Source organism: Thermobia domestica, chromosome 15 (assembly GCF_964235325.1).
Source record: "Thermobia domestica chromosome 15, izTheDome1.hap1.1, whole genome shotgun sequence".
In the NCBI taxonomy this organism is placed as follows: domain Eukaryota; kingdom Metazoa; phylum Arthropoda; class Insecta; order Zygentoma; family Lepismatidae; genus Thermobia; species Thermobia domestica.
The window spans coordinates 45,295,133-45,314,304 of record NC_137468.1 but is presented as its reverse complement, the minus strand read 5'-3'; the positions used below and the strand labels follow the sequence as shown (position 1 = coordinate 45,314,304).

At 34.4% G+C, this 19,172-nt stretch overlaps 1 long non-coding RNA gene across 1 annotated transcript; it reads right to left on the bottom strand.

Annotated features, from left to right (window-relative positions):
- Positions 1-265: 265 nt before the first annotated feature.
- On the bottom strand, positions 266-1,854 carry LOC145671850 (uncharacterized). Its single transcript, XR_014128539.1, has 3 exons — positions 1,662-1,854; positions 899-1,463; positions 266-551 (listed from the first exon to the last, which is right to left on the bottom strand). It is a non-coding gene; the product is annotated as an uncharacterized LOC145671850 (long non-coding RNA).
- Positions 1,855-19,172: the final 17,318 nt, after the last annotated feature.

The window sequence follows — 19,172 nt, the reverse complement described above, 5'->3', positions numbered from 1 at the left end:
CCTCAAAACATTTTGCCATACAACCGATAAGGATGTTATCTTAAGGCGGAAGGGGAATTCCCGTTTGGCCTTTTCCTGCTTGACCTTATAACATACAAGGGAATTTTCACTCTGTTTCTGTAACAAAGAGGGATTTATCTTATTCTCAACTGCAACGTCTCTTCTATTTCAGACAAATTAAACTCAAATATCTTAGAACATAAATTTTATTATCACACCCGAAATAGCATATCAAGTTTCTATGTGGATATAATATGAAACAGCATCAGTATATGAAATTACATCAATTTCACTGTTCTTAAGTCTATCTTTTAGGCGGTGAATCCTGTCGTCAAACCGTCTCTGCCTTAGCTTTCTAAGTGTGTTTTCTGATAACCACTTGAAGAAGTACTCGCAATCTTTCATTTTCACGTTGCCTGTCTTTCATTAATTCAATGAAAGAATGTATGTCTAAGTGATCCCTTGATGCCTTTCTTCGTAATTTGACGTGCTACTGTCTTGCATTGTTAGTCATTTGTTCTTGATCGTTTTCAAAGTGATTCCACAAGTCACTGCAAATAGATAAAAATACATCATTAGCACATTAAAAATTCAAAGGATTGCAGGAGAATCTACGTTGGAAAGTCGATGGCAAAATTTTGGGTGAACCTAATTTATTTCTTTTGCAAAGCAAAAGAATGTGTTCTTTTGATAATTTACAAATCAGTGAATGTAGAATCTTCAATACATGCACGTCGCAAGAAAATCTATATTACACTTTACATTAGGTGTTAATGGAAAAAATGCTATACTGTAGAGTGCTCGGGATAGCTTAATTAATGATTTAATAATAAAAAAACAATCATTAATTTTTTGCACTAAACGCCATCTATTTATGTAGGAAAGAAAACATACTTACAGAGAAAATAACGTGTCACCATCATCCAGCCAAGTGTCTATAAGATAATCATGGAACTCCTCCTTCATAGAACGTCAGGCGCATCTTCTTGCAAACGTACAAACACTACATCTAAATGGGAAGTTGGTACCAGAGGCTGTGCTGCTGCATGTCGAATCCATCTTTTTACTTCAGTGTTCTCTTTGTACAATTGAGAAAGTTCCAACTGCTGAACCTTCCTCCAAACAGACTGAGAGAAGTGGAAGGAACATCCTGTGATTTTAACCAGGAAATACTTTATTTATAGCATTGATTGCTACTTTCTTAACATCAATAGAAACTTTTTTCAATTTGAAACGCAGTCCAAATTTCTCAGCTTCTTCCATGATTAACTCCAGTAATCTTACATGTGTCTCTTGCTTTTTACTGGGCAATATACAGAAGAGGAGAACAAATACCTGGCCGAAATATTTTCCGTGCAGGATGTACATTTGGGAGAAAAGGAGAGGTACAGTCTTAAGTGTCCCTCCATTACAATCCTGTCGCACTGACACATAATTTTCAAAGTTCCAATAGTGCCGAAAACCTGTTGAAGATAGAAAGACTAGAATAAACAACACAGACATTCTAAAGAAAATGCTTTAATATTAATATTCTTACTCCTATTACTATTGTCATAACAGATTTTCACGATTTCAAAAAAAAAAAAAAAAAAAAAAAAAAAAAAAAAAAAAAAACGTAAGAAATGATAAACTATTTTCTTGATTACTAAAATATAACTTACAAGAATTCTACTGGTGTCATCGCCTTCGTCCCCCAATAAAAGTTTTTGCCGTCCTGCGTTTCGCTCCACGATCCTTCCACATTCAATTTATTCAATCTTTGTGATAGTGGTGCCCGGTTCATGCTCGTACGTTATATAGAGAGTGTTTAACGGCACCAAAAATAGGGACAACAGATGCAGTTTCACCACAGTAATTTCCCTTAGCAATCTTCTTCCTGGAGAGAAGAAAAAAATTCATTTTAAACATCAACAGCAAAAAAAAAAAAAAAAAGTCGTACTTTCCCTCTAGAAAGTAAAGACAGACGGAATATTGCTTAACTACGACCGGTTAATTGTGTTACACTATAAATTTAAAAAAAAAAAATGGACTATGTATTTGTGTGCTAGCTAGGATGCCATTTAAGAAAAGTTCCACATCTAAAGTTCTAAAATAACTTTTGGAAAAGTTGCACGAGTAAATATTAGAAACATGCAGAAAAGCTTCAGTGTCAAAATTACTTATACCTTATTACAACTATTATATATACTTAACTATACTTACCTATATGTCTTAGTAATTGTTGATGTTCGTTCTTCCGCCGCTCTCTTCTTCATATGTGAGGTACAAATACAAGGCTACATGAGCAATTTTTTAAACAGTGACGCAGATAACACAAAATTCTGAATACTTGCTTTGATTATACGCTATTCTGTTCGTTCAAACGTAAATACTACTAAATTTCCCTATCATAACTTGAAAATCCCCTTCGCTGGTGTAAGGCGAAATGGAAAGGGGAAAGGGGAATTCCTGTTTCGCCTTACAATCAAATTAGCATATACTATCTTAGCATCATAGCCTGAAGTAATGAAAACAGGCACAAGGCGAAACGGGAAAAGGCCAAACGGGAAGACATCCAAAGTTTCATTTTAAAATCATCTGAAAGAATTTTTCACTTACATTTCCAAGTTTTTAATTATTAAAGATATATTTCGCAAACGGACAAATACGTGGACGTTTCGAATTAGGTACAAAAATATGAAAACTGTTCTTGTGATGTATAATTATAATATTCTAAAAAAGTTATATTTCTGGGATAAAAGTCTGTAGGTCTATAGTAATTTACCATGTTAAATTCAAATCTGAAATCAGAATTTCGCTATCAGGTTTACTTTCTCAGTAATATAGGATGTTACGTAGGTACACGACGCATGTTCTAAAAAAAAAAAAAAAAAAAAAAAAAAAAAAAAAAAAAAAAACTGAAAATGGAACAGTAACTAAGACGTTACTGGTTTAGCCTGTAGCATGTTTTCTAGTACGTGTGTCTCTTGTCTCTACTGACACATCATCAGTAGCCTTCTGACATGCTGAGTTATGTTTCTTTCATTTCCCATTCATGAAACTACGAATTTTAATAAAAAATGAAGTAACAGTCAGTTTAAATCTCATAATCAAATTGAATTCATTGGAAGAACATAACACTAGTGGAAAATCCTGTTAACCTCTGAAAAGTTAACCTGATAATGATACCAGAAATTACATTTGAAATTTCCTTTCCTTATTATACGCTGTGTTAAAACGGCACCATTCACATTTCCCTATCATGTCCCTGAAACGGAAAGTTTGAGGGGAAAAATAAGGCTTTTGGTAGAAAAAATCCTTTTTTTCTATTTTGGGTCCCTCCGGAACACCCTGTGTTAACACACAGATCTCAAAATAAACTGAAAAATACTAAATGGTGTACGAAACGTGTGTACAAAATTTCAAGCTTCTATCTTGAATAGTAAGGATGGGAGAAACAAATTACCAATCAGCTAAGAACATCCCCACAGTGGCCCAGATGACTCAAAAAGATTCGGATGTAATATAAACATTTTCTGAGACATCCTAGGGTCATGTTTTACACTTCATTCTCATCAGAATAGAACAGTCTTTCAAACGGTACCATTCATATGTTTCCGTCATGTATCTGAGGCGGGAAAAATTGCAAAAAATGTGATTTTTGTTAAAATATCCCTTTTTTTAACATTTCTGGACCCCTCCCCCCCCCCTGTGTTAACACACAGATCTCAAAATCAACTGAAAAATGTTAAGGGCATAGTGAATATGTCTACAAAATTTCAAGCTTCTATTTAGAACAGTAAGGTAAATATGTATATATTAACACATGTGCTAAGAATATCCCCACAATACCCCAAATTCCCGCAAAAACGGGAAATTTTCTAAGACATCCCTATTTACCCTAGGATCATGGTTCGTACCTCATTTTCTTCAGAATGGAAAGTACTTTCTAACGTTACCAATCACATGTCTTCATCATGTATCTGAGGCGGGAAAATCTCGATAAAGAGATTTATTAAAATATCTCTTTTTAAAACCTTTTTACCCGTTTGAACACAACTTGGGGCACCGCAGAGATCTGAAATATATCTGTAGAATACTAAGGAGTACACTGAATGTATGTGCAAAATATCGATCTTCTAGGTGCAAAAGTAAGCCCGCCAAAAAATAATATGCCCACAGTACCATAAATTCCCGTTTAAAACAAGATCTCAGGTAAAAATTTCCTGAGACATCCTTATTTACATTAGCATTATGGTTCGTACCTCATTCTCTTCAGAATAGAACAGCCTTTGAAACGTTTTCCATTCGCATGTCTCCGTCGAGTATCTGAGCGGGAAAATCGAGAAAAAGGGAATTTTTGTTATGGGTGCAAAAGTAAGTAACTCAAAAAATAGTAAAAATAGGCCTAACAAAAAATTCTTTAGTTTTAAGTTATGACGTATCACACCCTATGTTTCGACCCGGAAAGGCGTAAAACCATACGTAACGTGTTCTAGAACGCTTCCACTCTAGAAAGAAAGCTTTATTAGTACTTTTTAAATCGAATAATGAAAATACAACCCTAACGTATAAACATATACGATATATGTAAGGGTTAATGCCGTGCTACTGTTTTTAACCTTCAATGTATTTCCTGCTCAATAGTAGGCATACCCGTGTTTTGTCAATATTTACTTCAATATCACGAAATCGGGGCTTTTGGCCCGATACTCTAACCAAAACATCACAATTACGTGACCATGTGTGACTTTTAGTAGATACTCAACTATTGGTATGTGCAGTACAAGGGCGCCGTTTTCTGTGTAACTTTGGAGGGCCCTATGAAAGATATGCATTAGTAGAAAGGAAAAATGAACGACCATGTACTGTAGAAATAGGAGAACCTGCTTCAACTTAGCAATTTGGCCCCCCTCGTTAGAGGACCATTTCAACTTTGGGGGTCCCAGACCACTAAACCCCCCCCCCCCAGGATCGGCGGCCTTGGTGCAGGAGTAACAACTTATACGAGTTAAATGAAGTTTTTCTAAATAATCAACCTTCACCTAATAAGAATATTAAGTATTAATAATAATAATAATAATAATAATAATAATAATAATAATAATAATAATAATAATAATAATAATAATAATAATAATAATAATAACAGCGGTTCGGAGTTCACGCATGCATCGGATATATTTAATGAGAATCAAGCAGCCACTAGCATGAGTCACTTCAACATACAGTGTGTACTGTAGTTAACCTAAATATTTCTTCACTCCTTTGTGGATTTTTGTAGGAAACGAGTTCCTTCTGAGAATCCCTTATGGCTTTGTTGTTTTGCTAACGGTACTTTTCTTAATAACTACATACTTGCACTACCTAACACAATAATATCGTATTTTAATATACACTTACCTCCGTTTTTCTAAGCAGACTCCAGCACTAGACAAAAGAACACACACAATAACAAGTCAGAATTCGCTCCACAACAACACGAAAACCAGTCGAGCATGCGCAGTAAGTGCTGGAGACTAGCTTCAAACAAAACACGACAGGTGACGCTCACATCAAGAAGAAATGCATAAGTACCGATGCAAATATCTGCATCAATTGAGTAATCTTAAACCACAATGCATTTATATGTCTCAAATGACCCATTTTTTATTTTCGATCATTCTCTAGGGTTGAAAATGCTGCGCATCAGTGACAAAAACGAAATTTATACATATTAACGCGCCATTTGATGCACGTAAATGTTTCAAATTTCCTATGATGCACTTGTAGTTCTGTGTGTGAGAAAAAACCAAAGCCGGGACACTGTATTTTCACCTGCAAGATAGGCAACCCACGTTACGACATACATGTTTTTCTAGCCAAAGTTCGTCTTTGATACCTTTGTCATAAATATCACAGCAACCCATGCAAGAGCACTTTTCACCCCCCTTATCTGTCTATAGTCTTTCCACCATTTCCAGTAGTTAAAATTAGTATCTCTTCTTCAGACGCTGAATGAACTCCAAAATACAATTGTCGCTATCTGTTACCTTTCTTGTTCTATGGCGATCAACGTTGAAATCATAAATTGTTATATTCTACCCTTTCGGTTTGAATAGAGGTTTAATGGAGGAAACTAAACATATACTTGGAACTCGGAATCTATTCCAAAAAACTGCTTGCCGGTATTTTTTTTTTTTTTTTTACCGTTTTTGCTGTTTAGTGATCAAGGTTGAAATCAGAAATGGTTAATTTCTACCACTTCCGGTTTGAATAAAATGCTAAAAGTGTAGATGGAATTTATTTTTGGGACTCTGAATCGATTCCAAGGAAATGTTTCCCGCTATCATTTATCATGTTTGTTCTACGGAAGTCAATGTTGATACCGGAAGTAGTAGTAGATTTCTACCATTTCCGGTTTTAGTATAGAGATAGGATGAATATAAAATCTTTCCTTCAGACGCTGAGTCGATTCTAAAAATAAAAAAAAAAAAACACCTGTCCTTATCCGTTAACGGTTTTTGTTCTATGACGAGAAATTTGAAACCGGAAATGGTAGAAATTAACCACTACCACTAAATTAAATTAATTAATTTCTACCACTTGCGGTTTGAATAAAATGCTAAAAGTGTAGATGGAATTTATTATTTGAACACTGAATCGATTCCAAGGGAACACTTTTTTGCTACCATTTATCATTTTCGTTCTATGGAAATCAATATTGATAGCGGAAGTAGGTGTAAACTTGTACCACTTTCGGTTTTAGTATAGAGATACGGATGCACATAGTATGTTTCCTACAGACGATGAGTGGATTCTGAAAAACCGATTGTCCCTATCCGTTACGGTTTTTCCTCTATGACGATAAACGTTAAAACCGGAAATGGTTAATTTCTACTATTTTTTGTTTGAATGTAGGGTTAACACATGAGATGGAACCTGTTATTGAAACTATAAATCGATTCCGAAAAACTGCTTCTTCATATCTCTCACCGCTTTTGTTGTGTTCGTGGTGACAGACAGACGGACAGATAAAGCCGTTTTACTAGTGTAAGCAGTGGCGTATTTAGGGGGGTGGCTTCCGGGCTTAAGCCCCCCCCCGAAATCTTACTTAGTATAGTAAAGTAAATGAAATATCTTGCAGAATTTTCACATTTCCAGGCAAAGCCCCCCCGAAACTTAGCAAAGCCCCTCCCGAAACAAAATCGTAAATACGCCACTGAGTGTAAGACTTCCGAAACTAGCATAGTTTGGAAGTTTAATCCTTTGGAAGCAGAGTAAAATCTTAAATCTAGAATTTTCAGAATGCATTTCAGTTTTCAATACTGAGACAATGACTTGTAATTATATGGTCTAATAGAAGTTATAGAAGTTGCAAGTGAACTTCAAGTTCTAGTAAGTGTTGTAAATGAAGCATCAGTGAAAAATTACACCAATACTACACGGTGATTTTTTTAAACTCACTGATTTCATTTGGGACTAGAATTTGTAACTGAAGTCCGATTTTCATGCGGTTTGTGGCAAATGATCAAGAAAAGATGGGAGATTTATGAAATCATGTTCACTGGTTTAAATTCATCGGGGATAATATTGGCCACGCCTAAAAAAAAAAAAAAAAAAAATGCCAGCGTACTTTACAATTGGAATGAGATACGATGCTTTGCGGAGATTTCGTTTTCTTCGTTAGATGGCAACCTCGCCAAGGTCAATAAGAAACAAGAAACTGTGCCGTTGTATTGGAAATTGTGCTGTACGGTTTTGTGCTACTGTGTGAGTCTGATCAGGATACATACCGTGTGAGTATGACATGACCAGGATCTGAGTGAGAATAGTGTACTCTTTGGAGCAACATGAGTTTATCGTCACAAGATTTTGGACAATGGAATCTGTTGCTGCTACGTAAACAGTATTGAGAAACAAATTTGATTCACGTTCTGCCCCAGGCAGAACATAATATGGTCATTAGTGAATAAATTGGAAGAAAGAGGATCGCTTCTGAGACAGAGAAACATTGGACCGCGAAGGAGGGCGTCATGGAAGATGTCAGTTATAGACTGCTTAGGTCACCCAAGAAATATCTCTGTCGTTTGTCGCAAGAAACCAGCTATAGCTATTCAACATGTGATTTATGGGTGTTACCTCTAACACTTAATTTGTATTCTCACTAACACTTAATTTGTATTCTGCGATTTCACTTCAAAAATCTCAAACCTCATTCCAATTGTAAGGTACCCTGACGAATATTTGCTGTTTTTCTTGAGAGGTGACCGATATTACTGCGGGTGAATTTAAACCAGTGAACATATTAACATAAATCTCCCATCTTTTCTTGATCATTTGCCACAAACCGCATGAAAATCGGACTTCAGTTAAAAATTATAGACCCACCGGAATTCCGTGAGTTCTAAAAAATCACCCTGTATGTATAATTGGTTAAATTTGTCCCCCATGCACAGATGGCCTCACGGTGAGTCCAGTGAGTGCAACTGCAGCCGCATTAACTTCGGTCTTCGTTTCACCTACAACAATTCATTTAGTTTTGAATATCTATTCTTTTCTAGACTCATGTTGCTTTCTGTTGAAAAGTCAATTTCCACGAACATAAATTTTGAAGATGTCATTGAAGAATTTAAGGTAGTGCTCTATTCAAGAGAAGAATGTCGTTATTAAGAAATCTTGTCCTTGTTGTAGATATGTAGTTTACAGTGTGAAACTTGTATTGTTGCATACTTAGATTTTCTCAGGTATTTCACTTAAGAGTCTTCATCCCGGCGAAATTAAAATACACCTAATTTTACAGTAATTATGTGATATTTTCAAATAGATAAAAGATAATCGAAATGTGGAACAAGAGCGCCCTAGACAATATTATTTTACATGAGAAACCGTTATCACGACTCACTTATCTGCTTTCGATTTCGAGCCATTCTGAAAATCGGCACTTATTTTCGCGTTTCTAAACAGCTGAAAACGGAAAGCCGCTAGGTGACTTGTGATAACGGCACCTCACGCAAAATAATATTGTCTAGGGCGCTCTTGTTCCATATTTCAATTATCTTTTATCTATTTGAAGATATCACATAATTACTGTAAAATTAGCCGTATTTTAATTTCGCCGGGATGAAGACTCTCAACATATCCATATTTTACAGGTACCGGTGCGTATATCCATGCATGCAGTTTATTTGCATACATAAACGTATTTACATGATTTTTGTTTTACCCTTGACTAATCCACCGCAACCTGAACCCACATTCCCGAAATTCTGCTTCCGTTATTGTCCCCATGTAACGAAAAGTTTTGGCGGCTACATCTTGTCTCTTAATGAGAAAATTAATTTGAGATATGTTTACTTACTAAAGAACATTTCAAATAAACTGAAAGAATTTTCAGGTGGAAAATAGTAATATGAAGTAGTAGAAGGTTCCTAAGCTTGTCGACGAGGATCTACATTTCAAGGTACTATACCATATAATTACCTGGTAGAAAATTGTTAGTATGGATAGCCGGCCGCTCTAATCTGCAAATTTAAACACAGTGTTTAACGAATCGCTATTTTTTCTTTAAAATCAAGATGTTAACTATTTCTAATATGTTTGTCGTTAGGTATTCTTACAATCTATTCTTCTTCTAAGATCCTGTAGCAATTCTTTGATGAGTTCAGAGAACAGAGGAAGTATTATCTGATAGTTGTAGCTGTTTCATCAGTAAAGAAATTGAAAGTTGATCAGAAGATGGTAAAACTGTTCCTTAATAAAGAAAATTTATTTATGCGTTAAGAGATTCAATCGTACACACACGAAATATAAAGAGAAGAAATAGAAGGAAGAATAAATTTCTTTAAGGTAGAGGAAATTTAAGCACAGAATGAAAGCTCTAAAGTTAAATGTAGTAAATTGTTATCCTCATATGGAGAAGTGAAAAAGACGTGAAAGTCGGAATATAACAAGCAAATCAATATTTCTACCAAAAAAAGGCCCTTCCACACAAGAGTGCCCATCCTTATCAATGGCTTGGATGTAAACCCTAGATTTATAATTTTCTCCCCCAAATTTACAATTCTCTTTCTCACATTTACCATTCTCACTCAAATTTACTATTCTATCTCCCAAATTATCATTCTTCTTATCACATTTAGTGTTTTCCCCAAATTTATTATCCTCTTTCTCACAATTACTATTCTTCCCCAAATTTACTATTCACTTTCTCACATTTAATATTCTTTCACAAAGTTTATTATTCTCTTCCCAAATTTACCATTCTCTTCTTCACATTTACCATTCTCCCCCATATATATCATTCTCTTTCTCACATTAACTATTCTTCCTCTGAATTTACCATTCTCTCCCTCAAATTTACTATTCACTTTCTCACATTTACCATTCTACCCCAAATTTACTATTCTTTCCCCGAAAATTTGTCATTCTCTTTCTTACACTTACTCTTCCCCTCAAATTTATCATTCTTTTTTCTCATATTTAGCATTCTCTCCTAAATTTACTATTCTCTTTCTAACATTAACCATCTACCCCAAATTTACTATTCTTTCCCCGAAAATTTATCATTCTCTTTCTTACATTTACTCTTCCCCCCAAAATTTATCATTCTCTTTCTCATATTTAGCATTCTCTCCAAAATTAATAATAACTCCCCCATATTTGCCATTCTCTCCTCCAAAGTTACCATTCTCTTTCTTACATTTACCATTTCCCCTCAAATGTACTATTTTCTTTCTCTCATATTTATACTAATTTTCCACACATTGACCATTCTTCTCCCTTACACACACTTTGCCATTTTGCCTCAAAAAGATAACTTTTTCTTCCTCATTTACTATCTCAAATTTGATCATTTTCAATGAAAAAAAAAAATGCCTTCCCAATGTTCTTATGGTCACAAATTGCGAGCCATAAAACCCACCTATTGAGAACCAATTCATCCACAACAATCGAAAAATGGATCAGTTACGATATGAAACAGAAAATATATTAATACAAACAGAAAATTATACACTTGGGAAAACTAGGAAGAAGCAAAGTGAATAAGTATGATCTTCCGTGCAACTGCGTGAAACATGAACGCAAAGAAACTATTATAAAATGCAAACGTAAACCAGTGCATTGTAACTATGTTAAATGTTAGTTGTTAGCCGTTGGAACGTCAAATCAGATATGTATCATTATTTCAATAAAGCAATTACAAATTGTTGTTTCTTTACAAAATTGTATGCACCAAATTTCTTACCATATTCTATGAATATTCATATTCTTACACAGATACACATCATGTGTATACATTATTGCAATAAACGCTTCGAGTTCACTTAGCTTCAATTGGCCACTCTTCATTCTTCAACCACGCAATGCTTTTACTATTCAATATTTAGTATTCGCGATTACATTATTATGAACCACCAGTTCCATTCATTTATCGCACTTCTAGCATACGTTATTTATTTATCAGTAACTTTTATAGGTGTAATCAAATAATAAATAATCGTTCCTTGCTTGTAAGATATTTATTATTATTATTATTATTATTATTATTATTATTATTATTATTATTATTATTATTATTATTATTATTATTATTATTAATAATAATAATAATAATAATAATATTAATATTATTATTATTAAACTTGATAAAGTCACTGCATTACAAGGGACGACCAACGTGTAATAAGAATTGGAGCAAAAGTGTCTTTTTATAGCACTAAGTCAAAACTTCATTATGATGGTCAAATTGTCCACTATTGGACGTTTGAGGTAAACTGTTATTGTTTTAGGAAGTACTGAGGAATAGTAGCGTAATTTTCTGTAAGACTATTGTTTAGGTAAAATATTGAAAAGTCACCATCCTGGATTCAAAAATAACGATATAGTGAACAAAATAAAATCTAGAAGGACAAATTGTTCACCCCCGGGCATTCTGGTATTAAATTAAATTGGACGACGCTGAATACAACAAAGGTATTTCTACACATATGCGTGCGTGGAGTCAGAAGAAAAATAACATCAAGCTTGGGCTCTTTGAAGCGCTGCTTTATGCCAGTTGTGAAAGTGCCCACACTTAGATACGTTTCTAATTGCGCTTAGCATACTAATTTCCAATGGCACTATGTTTTTAAACACATTTGCCCATGTCAAAAAGCTTAAAGTTGACCTTCTTTATCTCAAATGGTTTCTGATTTAACGATAATTTAGTAAACTCTCTCATTTGAAGCCACAGTCATTAGCAGGGAAATGAAAATTCTGAGTGCAACACAAAGTTCAGGAAACACAAGTATTGTAACTTCAATTCATAAATTTCATTGAGAAGAAGAAATGAAAGCCCTTTGATTTTCTGAGACTTGGTCAGATCCGAGAAAGTAGCTGCACATGTATTGACTAAGGATGGCCACATTTTTTCGAAAAATACTTTTTCGAAAAATGAATTTTTCGAAAACAAAAAAATGAATAACGAAAAATTTTTCGAAAAACGAAAAATTTTCCGAAAACGAAAAACGAAAATTTTTTCGAAAAAACGAAAAACGAAAAATTTTTCGAAGAAACGAAAAACGAATTTTTTTCGAAGAAACGAAAAACAAAAATTTTTTCAAAAAAAAAACGAAAAACGAAAAAATTTTCGAAAAAGCGAAAAACGAAAAAAACGAAAAATGAAATTTCCGAAAACCGAAAAACAGATTTTTCGAAAAAGGCCATCCCTAGTATTGACTTATACATTTATTTCTTTTTGACATGATTATCACTCCGCTCAACGGAATAGGTTGTAATTAAAGTCTTGATTGTTGATTGTTCACTGTCATCGAAAATGTTTATCGTGTGCATGGGTTCAAAAGTTGGACAAATATTTATCATTTCTGCACACCGTGAATCCATCTGAGATACGATCTTGTATACGATTACAGCAGAAAACCAATATTTTAAATTGTTCTTCTTCGGCTTCGTCTGGGAGTGTTTCAGTATCAAATAGAGTTACCTTTCGACTGCAGGATTCAACTTCTTATATTTATGCGGTCTAAATTTTCTCTTCAAATATTCAAGAGAATCAATGGTTCAAACTTGGAGAAACATAATCTGCTCGTTTACTTCTGGTTTTCCATCACGTTACGCTTGTAAATATTTCGTTATACTTCTGTTAGTTTTTTTTTCTGCTATAGGTTTCATTCGCTCAACTCTTGCATAGAGCTCTCTCATGACTATGTGGAAAGCGTTACGAGCCTTTGGCATGGGAGACCCGGGTTTGATTTAAGGTGGGAACTCATATGGTTCGGAATCCACGTTAAGCTATAGGTCTCTGTTTCATACAGCCTTACTGCTGAAAGGGACTATAAACTCAAATCCACCCCAATTTGTAGCAGGGTTGTTGGAGTTCTCCTCAGCCAAAATTCCCCAGTGGATTTTTCTGGGTATATCCACATAAGAAAAAAAAATGTGATTATAATTACTTTCTTCAATCGTGTTTTATTGTTTATTTTTTAGTACATGCCCATTTTCAGAATTGGTTTGAAATGTGCATTTATCAAGAGATCATCATCTGAGCAGAACACCATTTTTTGAAAAAGTTTCGGAATCATGCATAACAAATTCTGCTTGCGTTCGATCAAATTCGTTGTAAATGTGTTCAACTGTAATCTATTACAGGGCGCAAAATTTTCGGTCACCAGGTCGACATATACAACTAGAAATTTAGAGCTGGCGACCAGTTTTCAGTAGGTCACTGAATGATTTCCTGACAATTTCCGTTAATGACCCTTCACTTAAGGACTTTGATCCGAAAACTGCAATCGACAACTGGTACTTCAGCGCAGAAAGAGAGCGTTACACAAACGTTAAGTCTTAATTTAAGCTATTTTTCAACATGTGTAGACTACGAATTGTCCAATTCAAAATCTATTATTCTAAATCTGATTGTGTGGTTTTGCTCTGATTTTATTCTAAGGAGGTAGGGGAACGGGGGGAGGGGGTCGAAATCTATGCGAAAAATTTGAGTATTTCACTATCCTGTCAAGTTAGAAAGATGATACTTGGTATATAATCTCCGCATTAAATTTAACTAGACCCTTATCTCACCGTTTTCGAGAATTCTCGTTTTAAGGGGGCACTTTCTACAATCGTTTTCTTTACATTGAAACCGATGTTACCTGTTGTTTCTGATCGCATCATGCGGAAACGAAGGAGAGAAAATGAAAAATAATGAGAAATGCAGGAAATTGTGGAATGAAGAAAGTGGAGGGAACGGGAGAACCCCAAGAAAACCTATGCACACGGTGTTTGTCCATCCGAGAGTTTACTTGGCGCGAGCTGGGATCGAACCAAGGACCCCATGCACCAGAGGTGATCGCTCTACCACTGAGCCACAGCCGCCCTAATTAAGAACTAAAATTCAATCTATCGTTCAATGCGAATTAGGATATTTCAATGCGAATTAGGATATATATTTGTACAGTATCAGATGTTGGCATGCTACTAGCAGGTACGAGTAGAGAGAGTTGAGTTGCTTTCAGGAAGAGACTATATGAGACGAGACCTACTGATTAACGTGGGATCCGAATCACATGAATTCCCACCGGGAATCGAACCCGAATGCAAAGGCAATGGAATCTGTTGGACAATGGAATCTGTTGCTGCTACGTAAACAGTATTGAGAAACAAATTTGATTCACGTTCTGCCCCAGGCAGAACATAATATGGTCATTAGTGAATAAATTGGAAGGAAGAGGATCGCTTCTGAGACAGAGAAACATTGGACCGCGAAGGAGGGCGTCATGGAAGATGTCAGTTATAGACTGCTTAGGTCACCCAAGAAATATCTCTGTCGTTTGTCGCAAGAAACCAGCTATAGCTATTCAACATGTGATTTATGGGTGTTACCTCTAACACTTAATTTGTATTCTCACTAACACTTAATTTGTATTCTGCGATTTCACTTCAAAAATCTCAAACCTCATTCCAATTGTAAGGTACCCTGACGAATATTTGCTGTTTTTCTTGAGAGGTGACCGATATTACTGCGGGTGAATTTAAACCAGTGAACATATTAACATAAATCTCCCATCTTTTCTTGATCATTTGCCACAAACCGCATGAAAATCGGACTTCAGTTAAAAATTATAGACCCACCGGAATTCCGTGAGTTCTAAAAAATCACCCTGTATGTATAATTGGTTAAATTTGTCCCCCATGCACAGATGGCCTCACGGTGAGTCCAGTGAGTGCAACTGCAGCCGCATTAACTTCGGTCTTCGTTTCACCTACAACAATTCATTTAGTTTTGAATATCTATTCTTTTCTAGACTCATGTTGCTTTCTGTTGAAAAGTCAATTTCCACGAACATAAATTTTGAAGATGTCATTGAAGAATTTAAGGTAGTGCTCTATTCAAGAGAAGAATGTCGTTATTAAGAAATCTTGTCCTTGTTGTAGATATGTAGTTTACAGTGTGAAACTTGTATTGTTGCATACTTAGATTTTCTCAGGTATTTCACTTAAGAGTCTTCATCCCGGCGAAATTAAAATACACCTAATTTTACAGTAATTATGTGATATTTTCAAATAGATAAAAGATAATCGAAATGTGGAACAAGAGCGCCCTAGACAATATTATTTTACATGAGAAACCGTTATCACGACTCACTTATCTGCTTTCGATTTCGAGCCATTCTGAAAATCGGCACTTATTTTCGCGTTTCTAAACAGCTGAAAACGGAAAGCCGCTAGGTGACTTGTGATAACGGCACCTCACGCAAAATAATATTGTCTAGGGCGCTCTTGTTCCATATTTCAATTATCTTTTATCTATTTGAAGATATCACATAATTACTGTAAAATTAGCCGTATTTTAATTTCGCCGGGATGAAGACTCTCAACATATCCATATTTTACAGGTACCGGTGCGTATATCCATGCATGCAGTTTATTTGCATACATAAACGTATTTACATGATTTTTGTTTTACCCTTGACTAATCCACCGCAACCTGAACCCACATTCCCGAAATTCTGCTTCCGTTATTGTCCCCATGTAACGAAAAGTTTTGGCGGCTACATCTTGTCTCTTAATGAGAAAATTAATTTGAGATATGTTTACTTACTAAAGAACATTTCAAATAAACTGAAAGAATTTTCAGGTGGAAAATAGTAATATGAAGTAGTAGAAGGTTCCTAAGCTTGTCGACGAGGATCTACATTTCAAGGTACTATACCATATAATTACCTGGTAGAAAATTGTTAGTATGGATAGCCGGCCGCTCTAATCTGCAAATTTAAACACAGTGTTTAACGAATCGCTATTTTTTCTTTAAAATCAAGATGTTAACTATTTCTAATATGTTTGTCGTTAGGTATTCTTACAATCTATTCTTCTTCTAAGATCCTGTAGCAATTCTTTGATGAGTTCAGAGAACAGAGGAAGTATTATCTGATAGTTGTAGCTGTTTCATCAGTAAAGAAATTGAAAGTTGATCAGAAGATGGTAAAACTGTTCCTTAATAAAGAAAATTTATTTATGCGTTAAGAGATTCAATCGTACACACACGAAATATAAAGAGAAGAAATAGAAGGAAGAATAAATTTCTTTAAGGTAGAGGAAATTTAAGCACAGAATGAAAGCTCTAAAGTTAAATGTAGTAAATTGTTATCCTCATATGGAGAAGTGAAAAAGACGTGAAAGTCGGAATATAACAAGCAAATCAATATTTCTACCAAAAAAAGGCCCTTCCACACAAGAGTGCCCATCCTTATCAATGGCTTGGATGTAAACCCTAGATTTATAATTTTCTCCCCCAAATTTACAATTCTCTTTCTCACATTTACCATTCTCACTCAAATTTACTATTCTATCTCCCAAATTATCATTCTTCTTATCACATTTAGTGTTTTCCCCCAAATTTATTATCCTCTTTCTCACAATTACTATTCTTCCCCAAATTTACTATTCACTTTCTCACATTTAATATTCTTTCACAAAGTTTATTATTCTCTTCCCAAATTTACCATTCTCTTCTTCACATTTACCATTCTCCCCCATATATATCATTCTCTTTCTCACATTAACTATTCTTCCTCTGAATTTACCATTCTCTCCCTCAAATTTACTATTCACTTTCTCACATTTACCATTCTACCCCAAATTTACTATTCTTTCCCCGAAAATTTGTCATTCTCTTTCTTACACTTACTCTTCCCCTCAAATTTATCATTCTTTTTTCTCATATTTAGCATTCTCTCCTAAATTTACTATTCTCTTTCTAACATTAACCATCTACCCCAAATTTACTATTCTTTCCCCGAAAATTTATCATTCTCTTTCTTACATTTACTCTTCCCCCCAAAATTTATCATTCTCTTTCTCATATTTAGCATTCTCTCCAAAATTAATAATAACTCCCCCATATTTGCCATTCTCTCCTCCAAAGTTACCATTCTCTTTCTTACATTTACCATTTCCCCTCAAATGTACTATTTTCTTTCTCTCATATTTATACTAATTTTCCACACATTGACCATTCTTCTCCCTTACACACACTTTGCCATTTTGCCTCAAAAAGATAACTTTTTCTTCCTCATTTACTATCTCAAATTTGATCATTTTCAATGAAAAAAAAAATGCCTTCCCAATGTTCTTATGGTCACAAATTGCGAGCCATAAAACCCACCTATTGAGAACCAATTCATCCACAACAATCGAAAAATGGATCAGTTACGATATGAAACAGAAAATATATTAATACAAACAGAAAATTATACACTTGGGAAAACTAGGAAGAAGCAAAGTGAATAAGTATGATCTTCCGTGCAACTGCGTGAAACATGAACGCAAAGAAACTATTATAAAATGCAAACGTAAACCAGTGCATTGTAACTATGTTAAATGTTAGTTGTTAGCCGTTGGAACGTCAAATCAGATATGTATCATTATTTCAATAAAGCAATTACAAATTGTTGTTTCTTTACAAAATTGTATGCACCAAATTTCTTACCATATTCTATGAATATTCATATTCTTACACAGATACACATCATGTGTATACATTATTGCAATAAACGCTTCGAGTTCACTTAGCTTCAATTGGCCACTCTTCATTCTTCAACCACGCAATGCTTTTACTATTCAATATTTAGTATTCGCGATTACATTATTATGAACCACCAGTTCCATTCATTTATCGCACTTCTAGCATACGTTATTTATTTATCAGTAACTTTTATAGGTGTAATCAAATAATAAATAATCGTTCCTTGCTTGTAAGATATTTATTATTATTATTATTATTATTATTATTATTATTATTATTATTATTATTATTATTAATAATAATAATAATAATAATAATATTAATATTATTATTATTAAACTTGATAAAGTCACTGCATTACAAGGGACGACCAACGTGTAATAAGAATTGGAGCAAAAGTGTCTTTTTATAGCACTAAGTCAAAACTTCATTATGATGGTCAAATTGTCCACTATTGGACGTTTGAGGTAAACTGTTATTGTTTTAGGAAGTACTGAGGAATAGTAGCGTAATTTTCTGTAAGACTATTGTTTAGGTAAAATATTGAAAAGTCACCATCCTGGATTCAAAAATAACGATATAGTGAACAAAATAAAATCTAGAAGGACAAATTGTTCACCCCCGGGCATTCTGGTATTAAATTAAATTGGACGACGCTGAATACAACAAAGGTATTTCTACACATATGCGTGCGTGGAGTCAGAAGAAAAATAACATCAAGCTTGGGCTCTTTGAAGCGCTGCTTTATGCCAGTTGTGAAAGTGCCCACACTTAGATACGTTTCTAATTGCGCTTAGCATACTAATTTCCAATGGCACTATGTTTTTAAACACATTTGCCCATGTCAAAAAGCTTAAAGTTGACCTTCTTTATCTCAAATGGTTTCTGATTTAACGATAATTTAGTAAACTCTCTCATTTGAAGCCACAGTCATTAGCAGGGAAATGAAAATTCTGAGTGCAACACAAAGTTCAGGAAACACAAGTATTGTAACTTCAATTCATAAATTTCATTGAGAAGAAGAAATGAAAGCCCTTTGATTTTCTGTGACTTGGTCAGATCCGAGAAAGTAGCTGCACATGTATTGACTAAGGATGGCCACATTTTTTCGAAAAATACTTTTTCGAAAAATGAATTTTTCGAAAACAAAAAAATGAATAACGAAAAATTTTTCGAAAAACGAAAAATTTTC